Below are 18,810 nucleotides of genomic sequence, written 5' to 3' on the forward strand. Positions count from 1 at the left end.
ATACTAGCATCCTCCCGTGACCCAAAGCTCAGTATATCACGAGCTACAGCTCGTGGTATACCGAGACCGCCGCAGCCGGGACGGATCCCGACAATGCTGTTGAGATCCACCCAGCTACATGAGTGACAGCTAGCTCTGCCTATCTAGAGGCAGAGCCAGTTGTGCCCGCCCCCTCCCTGTCCGTTCCTCCAGTTAGCGCTGGCGGATCAGAGCGGGGAGGGGGGAATCCCTGCAGGGAGCGGTGATGACAGTCACGGCTCTCTGCAGGGAGATGATCGAGAAGTGAGCGAGCAACGGTATGCGTTCGCTCACTTCCCAATCTATTGGGCCGACCTGTAACAGTTTCATTGTCACACGTCGACTCCAACAATAAGAATGAGTGATTTTCATTCACCTCATAGTTCTCCTTTAATAGCTGTTTTCTGTCCAGGGGTATAGTGAAAATTATTTTTATTTACCTGATCTCCGCTCCCCCGGCAGTCAGCGCTCTCCTCACTTTTACTTGATTGGGTGGCCTCCAACCAGACCCCCCCATCCTCAATGGTTCTCAGGGCCCTCACGTTTCTCTTGGGAGTTTGGGACCACAACAAGCAGCATCAAGATGGCGAGCGGGAGGATATTGAGGAACATCCTTTCCCAATGTCCTCTGCAGTGTGGAAGTGCTCAGCTTTGATCATTTCTGGGTTCAGAGCTGTCAAAATCCATCTGTGCTTGATCAACTGAAACAGAGGACAGGAGAGATATTAGGGATTTTACAGACCCCCCAAAATCTCCATAAAGAGTACCTGTCACCTGCCCAATAATATCACATGGGGGGTGGGTTGTTAGCACCCTTGTGATAGAAATAAAGTTGTGAAAACAAATTACAGTGTGAAAAAAGAATACAAAAAATAAAAATTTAACAAAGGAAAGGCTCTCCTATTTGTACACATCTGAACACAAACAGGCACGTAAAGCATGAAAATTGATGTAAATAGCAATTTTGAGTGAGTAAAATAATTATAGGTCCCTCATTTCTAGTTAATTATAAACGGATAAGCTAGAGGCATTTAAGGTGTCACCTATTGATAATTTCGGGTGCCATAATTTTCCCTTTCGCAAGCATCACTCCATTCTTCTCTGATGACCTGGCAACCCTTGTCAGTAACGTAGCGGAGCTATTCCCAAACACTCCCACTGTAGACCCACTTGCTGGCTCACACATGCCAAAAACATCTAGTTTAAAAAAATACAAATTAACTGGGTTGGCTAGATCTAGTTCCTGGGGGTCTAGTTCACATTTCTACAGCTCTTACTGTGACAAAGAAAACAAAGCTTTTTTGGAAGTTAAATGTGAATTGTGAAAGAGAAGGAAGGGGCAGACGTTGCAAAGCACAAGCTTAAGAAATGACACCCCCAGTAATCTTGTTAGGGTCTCTCAGGACCCTGGCTTCAGTAGATTACACATAATTTCAGATTACGGTAAAGTAAATACATTTTATTGATTTATTTTATTTTTTAAATTCAATGTTAGTGAATTTTTTGTGAATTTTGTAATTTTTTATTTCATTTTAGTGATTTTGTTTAGTTTTTTTTCATTTTCTTCAAAATGTTATTGATTTGAGTGAAGTTTTTGATATTTTTTACATTTCATTTTGTTTTAGTAATTTTTTAAATTAATCTTTTAAATGTATTTTATTTATGTTTCTATTTTTTACCCGATCTACTGAGCCGACCTGTGACAGTCTCATTGTCACAGGTCGGCTTAGAACTATGAGATGAGTGGAAATCACTCATCTCATAGTTCTCCTTTAATTGCATTTTTTAATTATTATTTTTTGAAGTTGTAGTCAATTTTTAAAATGTAATTTTTATTGAATTTTTATTTATTTTTTAAATTGAATTTGAATGAATCTTTAGTGTGTTTTTGGCATTAGTACGATTGTATGATTTGCTTTATACTCTTAGTAGCTTACAAAGAGGATTTAATAGTCTGGAAATGCTTTTTTGTAATATAAAGTCTATGAATAGTATTTGTGAGCACAGGGAAAGCATTTGTAAACTTCTCGAGGTGGAGGGAGTAGCGTTCCACTTTAACTCCTCTGCCTTTGGATGTCTAGCGCGGTGTGCGGGGTGTCTGGCCCGCATTGCCGTGTGGCTTGGCTGTTCAGCTTCTGGCGCTGGTGCGCTAGGATTTGCCGCATCCATCTGTGCAGGGATTTTATTTCCCTTCACGGCCGGGATCAACTGAGATACTGATCTTTAGGTTTTTTTGTCTTTAATTTTAAGGCGCAGAGAAGCATGAAAAAGCTTTTTAAGGGAGAGAGAATATTTGAAAGGGGAAAAGAAGCCGCCTTGATCAAAATTCCGACTCAATTTTGAGACGTCTGTGTTATGCAGACGTTACTTTACAGCACCGAAACTTCAATGGAACATTCACATGTACTGCATATGATCTGTACATAGAAACATGGTTTAAAGATGAACTCCAGCCAGAAATCAAATGCCGAAATGAATGCAGCTCTGGAATCATTAAAGGAGAACTATGAGGTAAGTGTTTTCCCCATAGTTCTCCTCAGGGTTACGGGAGGACACAAACTAGCGTCCTCCCGTTACCCTAAGCTCAGTATACCGCGAGCTACAGCTCGCGGTATACTGAGACGCCGCAGCCAAAGCGGATCCCGACATTACTGTCTGGATCCACCCAGCTGCGTGAGTGACAGCTGGCTCTGCCTATCTAGAGGCAGAGCTAGCTGTACCCGCCCCATCCGTTCCGCCAGCCAGCGCTGGAGGATCGGAGAGGGGAGAATCCCTGCAGGGTGCCGTGAGTGACAGTCACGGCTCTCTGCAGGGACAGGCTCGAGAAGCGAGCGAGCGAGTGGCGGTATGTGTTCGCTCACTTCCCAATCTATTGAGCCGACATGTGACAGTTTCATTGTCACAGGTTGGCAAGAATTATGAGGCTGAGTGATTTTCACTCGCCTCATACTTCTCTTTTAAGGACTAAGTCACGCACAACGCAAAAGCAAAATAGTATATTGCCTATATACGTGTATGTACGTGCATATATGCATGCACTATATGCAATCCCAGAATGCATCATTCCTAATAAAAAATGTAATGAACTGTACACGTGTACGTGCGTAAAATATGCAGAAATACACTGCCCGGACGCATCTCAGTTCCATTCTGTTTTTGCGCATTTTTATGCTACGCAAATATAGGCAGCTATGTGCATGGAGCCATTTATTTGCATATGCGGCATATGGTACGCGCATATACGCAGCGTTTTGTACGGCAGTGTGAATGAGGCCTTAATGTATTTTTTAGATGCAGGAAGTGTTAGTCCCTGACTGTGCCCTGGTATAAGCCTCTTGCAGTCACTCTATTACAGGGCTGGGGTGTGAAAGGAAGAAGCAGTACAAGAGGAACCAAGTAGCATGTTCTTAAGTGGAGATAACAGTGGCACAGAGATGAGCTCATCACTGTGCTGCTTCTCTTTTCACTGTCCAGTCACAGGCTGGGGCAGGAGGTAGGTTGAATCATGCTGGCCAAGATACTGAGGACATCTAGTGGCAGACAATGAGTACTGCAGGGGAAATCTCTGACTATTGCAGCCAGTGCTGGTTTTGTTATTTAGGTGGTTATGAACAATAAAGTTGAAGGCTTAAGCTGAACCTTCGGCTAATCCTTCACTCGGTTCGGTTGTGGGAAGCCTTTGGTTTTCAGTTGAACCGAAGGGCTGCTGTACGGGCTATTTACGATAGCCCATGCAGCAGCCAAACCGAACACATTTGCTTCAGCTCGGCTGAGCCAAAGACACAGCCGAAGTGGGGAGAGCGGTCTGCCATGTGTCTGTTTTTTGGTGAGTCGGTGGGCGTCGTTCATCGTGATTGATGCTGAATTGAATCACTGGAAGACATGATTGACCATTAATTACATTGTTGAATGATTTCTGTTTTTTTGCAATAAATGATTTGTCAAAAACTGTTTTTGTTCAATTAAATTTTTTTTTCTAAGGTGTGGTGTGTTTATTTACATTTTACTTAACACTTTGGTGAATGAGTAGGGGTATCAACTACCCCTTACTCATTCACAAGGAGGGAGAGCAGCATCTGGGTGCTCCCTTTATGAAAGGGGGTACCTAGATGCAGATGAGCACCCATGCCTGCAGACTCTCACAACCTCCGGGCCAGGGATGTGGGGAAGAAGCCCTTGTCCCCATCGGCATAGGGACCAGTTGCTTCTCCAGAGGACCCCCTCCTTGGAAAAGCACCCTCCCGATGCCGAAGTCATGTAGCCTGGTATGGTCCAGGGAGGGGGGGGGCGCTTGCTCACCCCCCCCCCCCTTTCCTGCCCTGTCAGGCCAGTGCTCGCATTAAGGGTCTGGTTTGGAAGTTTAGGGGGGACCTTTTAGAAGTTTCCTAAAGGGTCTGTTATGACTTTGGAGCGGATCCCCATATTGTTTTGTGTTTTGTTTTTTTACATCAGAGGTCAATGATATGTAATGCAGAGTGCTGGGGTTGGTAGGCAGGGGCGTAACTGTAGATCTTGGGGCCCCATAGCAAAATTTTGATGGGGCCCATTAGTGACCTTCCTCCCATCAGTGATATTCAAGTCAGGTAACAGGAGAGCGGTTTCCTCCTGTACCTCTGATGTCAGCTCTTCTTGATTGGAAATGTAACAGGAAGTACAGGGGCAGTGTCAACATCAACTTCAGCAATCCTTAATGGGGCCCTCTTCTATCCCCAGGTCCCAAAGCAGCTGTATGGGCTGCGATGGCTATTGTTATGCCACTGTTGGTAGAGGTTGGGGCTGGCACTATGTTAGGGACCTAGAACAGAGTATATGTTCCCTTGATTGATCAGATTAGTGCAGCAATGTGAATGCAAAGACTTCCCAAGGCTGTGCATTTACATTGCCGCTGTGATCTGAGGTCCAGGAGGCGGCGCAACAGGGTCAGTTGCAGTCTACCCATCACCTGCCTGCAGATAATGAGTAGATTGGAATTGATGGGTTGCTGACCCTTGCCCTATAGAATGTTTGAAATCTCTGACTATCTCCTGATGTGTGTCTGCAGTCTCTGACAGTTTTCTGTATATTAGGTGCAGGCCTTTGGTGATGTCAAGGGCAGCGCTTGAGGATCCCAAAATCATAAAAGTTGACCACCCCGTTTTTTGAAATGACTATCAACCATAATGCTTGAAAATCAGGAAACCATGGATCCAATATGCTCTGCCCATGCTTAATTGATCAAATGTGAGCTACCTGTAATGATTACTTCCTTTGATCACCCCCCCTTGAAATCACTCCACTCATCCTTCCCCAATCCCACACTTCTCCAGTGCTACCCCAACTTCTGCTCCTTGCTGCCTACTTACACCTCACTTTCTCTGCTTCCTTTGCTTGAAACCAGTCGCTTGCACTGCCCACCTAATACTGACAGCCAATAAACATCTGCCACACCGTCCCCTTCTAGTGAAATAATGGTAAACTAAAATGGATACAACCATGCAAACATGACCTGCTCATTTTTCATTGAACTCCATTTGATATTTATGTATTTATTAATCATTTACAGACATACATATATGTGTATAAATAAATAAAATAATGAATGTATACACATATATGTATGTGTGTTATAGAGTTATTATAAGCAATGCATGGACCTAAACCTCTTCTTAAAACATTAATAAAATATTCTTCCCAGAAAGTGTTTTTATTGCCATTGTGTTCCTGTTTGATTGATTTCCTCACAGTTCTTGTGGCCCCATTAAGGAGACTGCCCCTCACTCCCGATCCTGGTGACATTGTTACTAGGACATCAAGCAAGAGGGATTAGGCCAGATAAGCAGAGAAAAAAAAAAAGCCTGAAGGGGTTCTCACCTTCCTTCCTGTTCTACCTAAATCGAGGAAAAAAATGTATTGCCTGGCATAGACTGTTGGGAGTGCTAACATCACATCCCTGTATGTTGTCACCATGGTTCCCACCTGTATTATCACTATCTAATGAATTTATATTGTGAACCGCTTGTACATTCAGAAGATTGTTTTGCAGTAATCCATCTTGCATCCACAGTAATGAGCAAGATACCTTTTTTTTGTGTGCGTGTGATGTTGAAAGGCTAATATCACTGTAATGTATGCAGGCTGACCATGAAGTTAAGATGATCTCAGTGGCAAGAACTTTCTTGATTAACTGTTCTATCATTTTTCCAAAGCCACGTAGCTACCGGGCAATCCGTGTTTGTAAGAACGTTTACCATGACAACCCGTGTAACAGTATGCTAAGAGCGAAGGAAAGGTCCCTCTGTAGTCTGACCGCAGGGTAATACCACCTAGAGATTAAATTACAGACGTTTTCTTTAAGGTCACCATGTCTAGAGATTTTCAAGAAGCTCTAAAGATTTTATTCCACATTCCTAAGGATGGTGGATCGCCCAATTTCTGCCTTCTATCAAGATGTATTTTCTTTTTTTTTGACAAGTGTTTAATTTCCTTTATTTGTAGCTGCAATTTCTAAAAGCTATCTGCTGTACTCTCCATTTCTGATTACTGCTTCTGTCTTTGGACAATATGACAAAAAGTAAACAAAGCTGTAAAATGTGGATCTTTGGCACTGAAATCTAGGCGCTCGGTGCTGATAAGTTTTGCTTTCTTATGCTCAGTATCAGTGGTTGGGTGTGGAGGGTTTGGGGCTTACATCCTGTGGGTTATATTTATTGCTTCTTGAGTCACCTCCCATAGGGACACTTGTCTTATCCCCCCTCCACTCAGACGTCTGCCACCGTCATCATGTCTAATGCAGGGCACTGCTTTATATGTAAAGACATTGAGGGACAGTCCACAAGCCACAGCACAGGGGTGAAAGGTGAGTGCAGACCTCCAGGGGAGAATGGGTCAGTTTAGTGTTAGAAGTTAAGCTGCAGTAAAGATTACAGTCAAGGGTTATGAGATAACGTCTGTGGATCAAATGTATTAAGTCATCTTCCATTGAGGCACGTATAGCAAAAAAGCTAACAATGGTTCTAGTCTTACCCCACTGCAAGAGGGTATATGGGCTACAGAGAGCAATTGCAGGTCCCTCTACTGTGTAAAGCCTATCTCCAGGTTAAAAAAAAAAAAACTACATTTGCAGTGAGACTACCCCTGTATTGCTTAGGTTAACTGTTCATTTTTGTGTAGGGATATGGTGTAAAGAAATTTAACAGATCACCCCTCCTGTTGCATCCAAGACCAGCGTTGGCAGCCTCTCTTCCCCTGGTAATGTTAGGGGGCAGGGCTTGTATATCCCCTACATCAAAAAAGGTGACCACTACTTTTTTTAAATGACTATCAAACCCGATACTTAAAAGTCAGAGAACCATGGATTCAATGTGCTCTCCCCAAGCTTAATAGATCAAGCCTGAGCTACCTATATTGGTGGCTACCATTGATCGTCCCCTTGGAGCCACTCTACTATTCCCTTCCCAGCCTCTCTATATGCTACCCTAACTTCTAGTTTTTGTTATCTCCTTACATCTCACTTTCTCTGCTTGTTTTATCAGTCCCTTGTATTGCCCACCTGTTATTGTGAATCATTAAAGATCTGCCATGCTGTCCCATTTTAAAGGTAGAATAATGGTGAACTTAGAGACTGGATACAAGCATGTAAGCATGACCTGCTCACTTCTCATTCAACTCCATTTGAACTTTTCTTCTTTTGTTACACAGCCATTGCACGCAATGCTCCAGTGTGGGCTTACAAATTTGTACACCTCTTCAAGCTCCAATACCAGCACTCACATCCTCTTCTGTTCCATCATTTGGAGGCCCGCTGACATCATCACACCTAATTCAGAGTCCATAGCTCTGCATTAAAGGTTAGGACAGCGAGGGACAGTACACAAGCTGGAGCATAGGGGATAGAGGTGAGTGCCGACCCCAGGGAAGTGAGATCAGATAAGTAAAAGTGCTTTACATCATACCGCTAGACCAGGGCTCAAAATTTCAAGTCCTGAGCTACTAGCCAGGCCTTAAAAGTTACTCGCCACCAGTTGCCCCACCTAACCCCTACCCTGCCCCAGACTTAACTCCGCCAGGTCAGTGGTGTGACATAGAGTACAGAGAGCAGTAACAACGCGGAGTCCAGAGGCCAGCGGTGTGATGCACAGTACTAAGGTCAGCAGTACAGAGGTCAGCAATGGAACTCGGAGTGCAGAGGTCAGCAGTGTTAAGCTGGCCATACACCTTACAACCATCGCACGACTTTCATTGTGCGATGGTTGTAAGGTAATTGTGCAGATGATTGTAATGCTGAGCGGGCAGTGTGCGCTTGCGCACACCAGCCCGTGCTGCTTTTGTCTTCTGAGCATGCCACGAACCCGCCGAAAATCGTACGATTTTTGGCAGGTTTTCCAGCTAGCTTGGAAGACGAATGTCGTGCGACCGTACAGTAGATGCGGCCACACGCAGCCCATACACCGGCCGATTATCGTACTTTGCGGGATCACCCGCAATTATCGTACGATAATCGTCAGGTGCATGGGCACCTTTTCACAGAAAAAACAGGGACAGTGCACAGTTGATCTGATTCAGGTGTTCTCTTCCTCTCCTGGTAGGGGTGTTGGGGGGAGGGTCATCAATGCTGCCTCTATGTAACAAGGTGAAGCCTCCTTGCAGCATAGTTGAGCCTCCTTTCAGGTCCCACACTGCAGAAATGTACGGAGGTCAGCAGGATGACGCACAGCACAGAGTTCAGTAATGTAACGCACAGTCCAGAGGTCAGCGGTAAGGAGATCAGTAATGTAACGCACAGTACAGAGGTCAGCGATACAGAGGTCAGTAATGTAACGCACAGTACAGAGATCAGTAATAAAGCACAGTTCAAAAGTCAGCAGTGTAAGGCAGAAATAATGCATGGTACAGAAGTCCGCAATAGCGCACAGTGGAGAGGTCAGCCGTGTAAGGCAGAAATAACGTACGGTGCAGCGATCACCAAGAACGCACAGCGCAGAAGTCAGCAAGAACGCACAGCACAGCGATCTGTCCTGTCTGACGTGAAGCCTCCCTTCAGGTCCCGCACTGTCCTGCCATCCAGCCAATCACAGCTCTGCAGTCCCAGCCTATGGCAGCTAACGTGGGCGGAGGAAGACTGCAGATGACGGACAGCCAGCTGAGCTGAACTTTCTCCCGTCTCTTCTCCTCTTCAGCCGCTTTTTCACACCTTTTTAATAAGCACCAGTTAACCTCGAACAGGGTTTATATAAACTGTCCTATTACCATGCTTCTCTCTGACAGTCTATCTAGGCCAAAGGAGAAAGTAATATTCAGTGGTTGGAGGCAAAATTAATCTGATTATAAGCAAATAAAAGGTTATGCATGATCTCTGAGTAAATGCAAAGGGCTCAATGAGAATCATGATTGTAATAAAATACCCGGGATCTAACTATTCATTATGTGCAGATAATGCGAAATGAACAGGATATTCTACTAGCAATTTATGCGGAGACAGAGGAATTCATTGTCTCCGTACTTAAAGGGGCGCCTGTCTGGTGGGTGTTGTAGATCTTCAATTACAGATACTATACACATATGACACGACGATCCCTTTTATTATAAACCCGGGTTATCATTTATGATGCAGGCCTGATATAGGAGTAGGAGATAAAAGGAGTCGTTTCTATGCTCAGCCACTCTATGCTTTCTTCACAGTTAAAATTAGACTGGCGGAATAAGAAAAAAAATGTAAAAAAATAAATAAAACATATATATGCATTAAAAAAGATATGGAATTTCCTGAGTCTTTTAGACCAATTTCTTTCTTTTCTTAAAGCGTATCTAAACCCAAAAGCAAAAATTGTACATATTGCAGCTTACCAGTCCTTAGATGTGGTGGCTGCATTAGTTTTCTTTTGTAGGCTTTTCCCTCTTTATTTTCAACAGGTGATCTAGCCAGTAACTCTGTCATTTTCTACTTCCTTTCCCAGGCCAAGCTGTCCAACAAAAGTGGCTGATAGAGGGTACTGACAATCCATTTAACACTGCCAGGGGTGCTTACAATGGTCAGCTTTTATTCATTTATATAAAACCTTCATCCCAAAAGGAATAAAAAAACTGTTGCTGCAACTACTTAAAAGTGTTAGCTGGAGTTCAGCTTTAACTTGGTAGTCAAGTCCATCTAAATCTGCTGGTACATCGTACATCACCCTCTCCACAGGAAGACAATGCTTCTGTTCAAGGGTGGCTCCATTGCTCCTCCATACAGTGGAGCCACCCTAAGACAGGAAGTGTGCTGGCCAGAGGAAGGATTTTTTTTCCTCAGCAGTTGTTCAGAAATCATGGTGATTGCACTGTCTGATGTATACTCACTAGAGAGAAACTCTACAAAACGTTAGACTAAAAATGCCCATAAAGCAATAACACAGCTAGCAAGTCAAAAGGTGACTTGAATGGAATTCATTTTACAATGACTACTCAAAATGAACAGCCTCTGAAAAAACCTTCTTGTTTCCTCTTAAAGGGTGAAGGTGGTCTCTTGGTTTAAGTTTATGTTCAAAAACTTAAAGGAGAACTATGAGATGAGTGAAAATCACTCATCCTCACAGTTTGAGCCGACATGTGACAATGAAACTGTCACACGTGGGCTCAATAGATCATGAAGTGAGCGAACGCATACCGTCGCTCGCTCACTTCTCCATCATCTCCCTGCAGAGAGCCGTGACTGTCACTCCCCGCAGGGATTCCCCCCTCCTCTCCTCCTATCCTCTCAGGCTGAGTGGAGGAACGGACAGGGGAGGGGGTGGGCACAGCTGGTTCTACCTCTAGATAGGCACAGCCCACTGTCAATCATGCAGCTGGGTGGATCTCAACAGCATTGTCGGGATCCATCCAGGCTGCGGCAGTCTCGGTATACCACGAGCTGTAGCTAGCTATATACTGAGCTTTGGGTCACAGGAGGACGTTAGTATGTGTCCTCCCGTGACCCTTAAGATAACTATGGGGAAACACACTTACCCCATAGTTCTATTTTAATATGTATTTCTATATTGAATTGCCATACGTTCTATCCCATTGCTAATAACCATATCCACCTAGAAGATTGTAAACTTATTTACTGAGGATGCCCATAAGATGAACTTCCTCAATGCACTGACACAATTTCACTCAGCCTTGTGAATATGCACTTCCTTGTGTCAAAGCCTGCCTTCTGAACTACAACTCAATATCTGAACAATGTAATAGTATCATTGCTTGCTGGAAGCAATGCATGGTGGGATAAGTAGTCTTGAGAAATGGAGATTGCATCACATGAAGCAGCAGGGAAAGCGATGCAACGCACACTGGGAATCCAGGAAGTCATTGAAAGCAATGGGCAGACATAAGGCAACACTCACTACATAAAATGGATTTTCTTTCAAGTAAGCTTTGATTGCATAATCAGAAACAACTCTAGAATGTATTCCTATTACAACGCTGATATTATCACAGGAGAGTCTATGCTGGGACTTTAGAACTCAATTAAATAGCAAGCATATGAATAAATAAGCTCGTGTGCCAGTCTTTCGGATCAACAATTACTTTTAATTTTCTGCATATGTTTTTATGCTTAGACAAATGTGGTGGGGAGAATATTTTTTTTCCGGGTGAGGACGGTTCATTGGGAGGCAGCAGAGATTGTTGAGAGGTTATTTAGGCTGCAGCATGGAATCAATTACAGCTGCCATCTGTGCCAAGTTTATGAGACGGGGCTGTAGGGAGTGGGGAGCACGGCATTGTACGGGTAGCAGCGCGATCGCGAGGTGAGTGCGAGGTCAGGCCGCACGCCGAGCACAAGAGGACTTGTACTGCCCATTACTGTCGCCATAATTAAATCATACTTGAAAATAATGATTTTAGGGGAAAAGTATTCTTTCCCTCTTCAAAGCCTTTAATTATGTACACTGTACGTAGCAGGAGGGAGCCCTGTTTGCGCTCTTCAACACAACACACAAGATACAATGCCAAGTGACAGAGAGGTAATTGTTCCACGGTCATGTTTGTTAAAAAAGGCAGAGCAAGCAGCGACGACAAAGTGCAGTGACGATGGCAATCAACCACAATGCAGCTAACCATGCACTTGTAGTAAGAAAGATGCTGTAATCGAGGTTGGTAGTGAAGGTAGGTTTATTATTGTAAGATTAATAAAGTTCAAGGTAGTTTGAAAGATGATATTAAGGGACAATTTTGTTTTATTGGGTTGTCTATTAAAGCTTTCCCCTCCCCTCTCAGTGTAGACCCCATACCTAAATACTTACTTTTAGCCCCTCTCTGAAGAGCTTTACTGTACAATCCTGCCTGGCACCATGTAGCATGAAAAAGTCCTGGCTGCATGCTTTGCCTACTGTGCATGTACATCACCTACTCCATTCTTTCCTGTGTCTTGTCTCCCATAATAGTGGCCCAGGCCGTCCAGAGGGCTTTGTGGCAATTGATCCCCGTATTGATTAGGAGGTCAGGAATCATCAGGGATTAAGCAATGGACAACAGGACATTGATGTAGTCTAAAGCTACAGCCCCTGCAGACAATCCTATTTCTCGGAAAGTAGTGGAAATTCTTGGTGTGAAAAGATATTTATCAGCAGTTATACGAGTGACTTGAACAAAACCCCTGAACAAAAAAAAACCCAGTTGGCTATGCTTATGCGCTTGTTGTGATTTGTGAAGCCAATAAAGGTTTTTTAGACTACTTAGTGATCTTTTTTAGTCTTTATTTACCTTGATTTCTCACTCTTGGTGTCCCTTTCCTTTGGAGGGCCCCTTGCCATGTGAAGAGCTGCCACATTTGAGGCATCAGGCCCAAATATGTGACTAGAGAAAGTTTGTGGCCGAGCACAGGAACTCATGCCCACTCACCACACACATTGATTGAATCAGTGTGAGGGGTGGAGTGTTAGACTGCTTGAGATACGGGCTGCTGCTTGTGTATGGGAGCAGCGGGCCAACTCTCCAACATGCTGCCAGCTAGATTTTGTACAGCACTCAGCCCTAAAAGAGCAGCATATGTATTACTGTATTTACAGCCTTATTGCATACAGTAATACATACAGAGGTCTCAACTGGGCTTTGAAACCAGACCAATGAGACAAGCCATTGCTATTCATGTCTGGTCGCCTCTGCTTTCCATTTAGTTGTCAAAGCACAGTAGCTCTGGCTCCAGGTGTCACAGTGCTTCTTCTCCAAACTTTCAGGTAGGGGAGCGCAAGCCCTGAAGTATTTTACATGCACTAATTCAGAAGGGAATAACAGTCCATGAACCCATCGCACTCCTGACTGCTTTTTCCATGTAGATTAGGTGGGTGCAATGGTGGTCGACAGATGGCAACCTTCTTCATGCACAAGTAGAAGTATGAGCATCGGCACTCCTGATGCAAATCAAATGTTCTGCCAGAGGAAGGGGATCCTGCGAGACCCCAAAACGTTGCACCAATTGTGATATGCTGCATTTACATCAATAAATAAACATTTGATTTGCATCTCGAGTGCTGGTGTCCATACTCCTATTAGTTCAGAAGGGAGAGCGCAGGATACAGCTGCTATCAGCTACAGCTGTCAAGGGAGTTGCTTTCTGCCCTGGGCTTCAGGGTTGTGTATTTCTGTGGACATAAGTGGCATAGGGAGAATTGTTTGTCTTCAGCCAGGAGTATGCATGCAAAGGAAGCTCTATGGGATCCTACAGGCCCTAACCACCCAAAATAGGAACCTGAAAAGGGGCTTTTAGCAGAGGTAAAGCAAAGCAAGTATAGGCTTGCAAAGAAAAGGTGCCTTGCAGCACTGAGGTCCCCAGTTCGTATACAGGTTTGACCAGGACACTATCAGTGTGGAGTTTGCATGTTTTCAGGGGCGTGCGTTCCTCCCACCCCCCAAAGACATGCTCGAAGGTTAATTGGCTCTTGTCTAAATTGGCCTTTATATGTAAGTGAGATAGGGACCCTAGATTGTAAGCTCCTCCAGGGCAGGGACTGATGTGAATGTGCAGTATTTAAAGTGCTGTGAAATTGATCAGAACTGTATAAATAACTGTGATAAATAAAAAAAAAGAGGAAAAGTCACTGATTCCAGTGCAGCTTGCTGGGACCTGTAGCATGATATGATATATAATGGCATAAGCCAAAGTTTCCTTTTTTTTCTACTTTTCTACTCATGCACCCTCCTCCACCAGATCTTGCTAATCACGCACACTGCTGCAACTGGCAGCCTCAGAAGACAAGAGATGAATGCAGGGGGTCTGAAGAACTTTTTTCATGTCAAGCCCCTCTCACAGGACACCCGTATCTTCATATATTGCAGAAGTGTTTGAACATAAAAGACATCAGTTTTGTTTTTCTTTTTTCTTTTTCCAGGAGAAGGTAGAATTTCCCTTTAAGTGTATTTTTACATGTGATTGATGGCACACATCCACCAGAATTTATACAAGTATAGGAGGAAGGCACGACAACAATATTGTCCTAGATTTTGAACTAGTTTCAGACATCGATCTTCAGGACCTTGGAGAGCTCCTGCATGTCACAGATAGGGCACTTCTCACTAGGACAGGTTGCTGCGATATATTTTGATTTTCTGGCTATGGCAATCAAAAGGTATTTTAGAACCCATGTCCAGAATCTAATATTATCCAGACTGTTGCAGGAACAAAACACTAAAGAGTACCTGTCATTGTGTAGCAAACAATAGTTTGCAAAGGAGCCCAGTCCTAATGCATGCTTTCTCATATGCGGTTTATATCACCTGTCCAGTACATGGCCTCTCATTGCTTGCTTGCTTTTGAAAATACTAGTTGCCTGGCTATGTCTGGTATTGCTGATGCACCCTATTCCTCCTCCTCTACTAATCCCACCAGAACCCTTTAGTTCTGGGTTCCTGCAGGAGCAGCCAAAAGCAGAGGTTGCAGGAAAGGATATAGTTATGCCCAGGTCCTATGGTTCTGAATGTCTCCTTAATCTCACTATAATATCTACTGATCTTAATTATCAATCCTCTTGGCCCTTCCTCTCCATTATCTATATCATGTCAGCCCCTATAACACTATCTGCCCCAGGAAAAGGCAGAATTATATATTTGTTACAGGTATTTATATAGAGGCAGCAAATTATGCAGCACTTTACAAAAGGGATGCACAGATACCAAGTACCGTACAGGGTACAAGAACAAGTACTGATACTTTTCCAACTCCAAGACTAGACTAGAGAAAAGGTAAAGTTAGGAGGTGCTGTCATTTTTAAGGAGCAATGGCTATGGGGTTCCTCCGTTTTAATGTATGATGCATATATATATTTATATATATGAATCATATATGTACCAATACATCTTTTTCCAGACCAACTCATCCAAGTACTCCTCACAGATACCAATTACTGATGTTTTTTTCTTTAGTGTCATGTTTTACTAAAACAATACATGCTAATGATTTCAGGACAGTGGCGGAGCGCCAGGGCCCAGTCTCAGCTGCAACCCCTGTGACCCTGGTAGTTGTCATGAAAATGGCAAGTATCAACACTGGTATCTGAACATCCCTACTTTACATACTGTACATCACATTCATATCAGTCCCTTCATTTTGAAGAGTTTACAGTCTAAGGTCCCTACCTTACATGCACACAGGGCCGATTTAGACAGGAGACTCTTAACCTTCCAGCATGTCTTTGGAGTGTGAGAGGAAGCTGGAGTACCCGAAGGAAACCCACGCAAGCACAGGAAGAGCATTAAAGCTCCTTGCAGATAGTGTCCTGACTGCGATTTGGACCGGGGGCCCCCAGTGGTGGCCATTGATTTAGTGCTTAATTTCTACCTTGTTGAATGTATGTATACCTTCTTTAGTTCTCAGGAAGTGGACTGGCACTGACAAAATTAATAAAATAGCAAAAGCGGAAGGGGTTGGAGCCTGTCATCACTTTTAAAGAGGCCTCACTCCCTCCAGGCAGAGGAAAGCACACCATGCAAAAGCACCATTATTCAAAGGGCCAGCGCTGGTGTTTTCTAAAAGCAGGGCCCTAGTGAGCAGGGCGAAGATGATGTTCGATAGCAGGGAGGGGAGATTAGGAATCCCTAAAGTAGAGGCAGAAGTGGGAAAGCAATGACGTTCTGGAAGAGGAAGCAGGGAGACATGACAGAACATAGTGGGCATCAGCTTCCATTTGAAGCTGCAAAACAAAAAAAGCTACATTATAACCGCCACAAAGTCCAGTGGTATGAGTCCTACATTGCCCAAGCTCTGTGCGCTGCACCCCTTCTTTTTTTATTTTTTTTTAAATGAATACATATGCTTAGTGCTTTTCTTCTTGGGGACTCAAGGCACTTTAGCTGCTGTTTGGGAAGATGGTGAGGCAGTCATCTTGGGTGGGCTCAGTAAAATATCATAATAGGGCCAATTTTAGACTGGCGCCAATTACTCTACCAGCATGTCTTTGGCGTGTGGGGGAAACATGCAAAGTCCCTGATCAGGACCATAGACCCCAGTGTTGCAAGGTAAAAATACTAACCATTACACTTCCCATATTGACTGGTTAAAGTCTTCTGGCCTGTGTTGCTCCTGAGTCAAGTTCAGGTAATGAAACTGCTTCCATTTAAAATGTGTTCACCTTTACCTTGCCATTCACCAGAAACCTTAAGCATTTGACTTGCTTCTGATACAGAGTGTATGTGAGTTAATTTGTATTTATTGTATTGACAAAGTCACTTTAAGTACTTATAGAAAAACATGAAATGTAGCCCCTGTGCAGTAAGAAGGAAGCATGCACAAATATGGTCATGTACAATATTAATTACAAACGATACACAGTATTTAAAACAATTACATTGATTAAAAGTATGATTTAAAACTGGATTACAAGATCTGTCATTGCAGCAATCTACAGAGACACCTGACATTCAAATGCTTGTTCAAGATCTGTGACTCGATAGACAAGCACGAGAGCCCAGAATCTGCACCTTCAAAAACAAGTCAGCAATGGCAGCTCCCGTATGTCTCTCCTGACAGATTCCTTTTAAGCTGATCATTCACATATGTGACTACAAACACTGTAAACAGATTATGGCTTCCTTTTAATGAGGTGTTAGCTACAAGCCATCATTGTAGAAGAGAACAGCCTCTAAAAGCAGCCTGGTATCTCCAGTTTGATCAGCTCTTCTCGGCTCTGCAGCAGAAAGCAGCTGTAAGCAGTCATCTTGCTTTGTGTTCGGCTTGGAGGAAGGCTTGAAGAATCCAGGATTTCGCACAACAGAAAATTCCTTAGCACTTAACAATCTCTACATCCTGGTGACACTCATTCACTCTCAATGAATATAACAGCCACCTTTTTAAAAGGCCTTCAAGGCATATTTATAGCTAGTAAATGTGAATGACTCCTGTCTACGGAGAAAACTTTTCTGTACTAAAGAGGAACTGATATTTTGCCCATTCAGATTCTCTTGATAGGCCAGCTTTTCCTACCCACTGGTACCTTTGCTGTACTCCTGTCAAGGAACCCAGAAACTGGACAGAAGCTTAAAGTGCAGGTTAAAAAATAAGAGGAGTTCATTGAAAATAATAATAAACAAAATGGCAAAAACAACAGATAAAGTCCAGGGCGTTGTCGGTGCCAAGCCAGAGGTCAGATACCAAAGCGGGTAGTCAGCCGAACCAGGTCAGGGAACACTGAGAGCAGGATGAATGGAAACAATAGCTGGAGTCAGGAACCAGGAGATCATTTAGCTAGAGCCAGGGTCATACACAGAGAACAGGAACTGCACAGCACTTGGTAGATCTGAACATACGCAAGGGTGGAGACTAAATGGACAAGCTAATGGTTACATAGTGAGCTAGTGTTGCATCATCATTCTGAGACAGGAGGTTCCCAAGAGTTTGTTAGTAGTTGCAGAACGATGATGTTTATTGGTTTGATCATAAGTGGGTGCCAAAGAGGAAGGAACAGTGTTAGACACATGGCAACAGAAAACAGGCTGCAGCTCAACTAGACAAGGAAGGGTAAGAAACCATGACAGCTCCTCTGCTGATGTTCGTTTATCAGAGCCCTTACGTAATACTGGTATTGCTGAGTATTGAAATGTGTGTGACCTTTTTCCCTTTCACCCAAGAGAGCTTAAGTGACCAATTACCAGGGCCCCAGCACTGTCATGGAGGGGAGAAGGTCAATAACCCTGAGAAGGTCAATAACCCTGTGGAAGCTCCAACACTGCAGGACATAGAGCTTACACAGTGATTACATTTGGGGCTCCAATAGATAAACGTGAGATAGTTCAGTTAAGCTATTAGTGGGTGAATGGCATGTCAAGGGAACCAGTCACTTTGCCCTAAATTGGAGCAAAATGAAAGATTGTCTTTAGAAACAAAGAACCCCCCCCACCTTACCCTCTACTGCCCACTTAAAACAAAACAAAACATCTAAGACTTTTTTTACCAATCAAATCCACTATCACATGATCCTCCATGGTGCCTTTTCCAGTAGTTGGGACCGGTGAATAAAAATCAACTTTGTTCAGGCATCATCCAGGGTCACCATCTACTTCCTGGACTGAGATGCTGGCTCATAGATGACAATCATGAAAATGCCGGTACTTGTACAGTTCTTTGCTGTGTTTAAAAATATCTGACACAGATCAGCTGCAGCCTCTCACCGTGGGACTTGCTACAAAGTTACAATGTTGCTGTCTAATCTGCTTGCAGCAGACTGATGACATCATCTCAGCCTAGCCAATGTTGTTGAACTGGAGCTCAAGGATGGTTTTTAAATACAAAAATTGAGGATTTCTAATTAAAAAAACACTGAGTGGCCAGATTATTATGACCACCTGACGTTTGTAGGCAAATTAGCT

At 43.6% G+C, this 18,810-nt stretch overlaps 1 protein-coding gene across 1 annotated transcript in view; it reads left to right on the forward strand.

The window, feature by feature from the left end:
• The window catches only part of LOC108788010 (catenin alpha-2-like), a gene marked incomplete at its 3' end in the record, with an annotated part of 1,352,655 nt that overhangs the window by 1,127,956 nt on the left and 205,889 nt on the right, over positions 1 to 18,810 (forward strand). The window lies entirely within an intron of this gene.

The sequence above is a fragment of the Nanorana parkeri genome, unplaced genomic scaffold (assembly GCF_000935625.1).
Source record: "Nanorana parkeri isolate BGI_ZX_2015 unplaced genomic scaffold, ASM93562v1 scaffold299, whole genome shotgun sequence".
Taxonomy (NCBI): Eukaryota; Metazoa; Chordata; class Amphibia; order Anura; family Dicroglossidae; genus Nanorana; species Nanorana parkeri.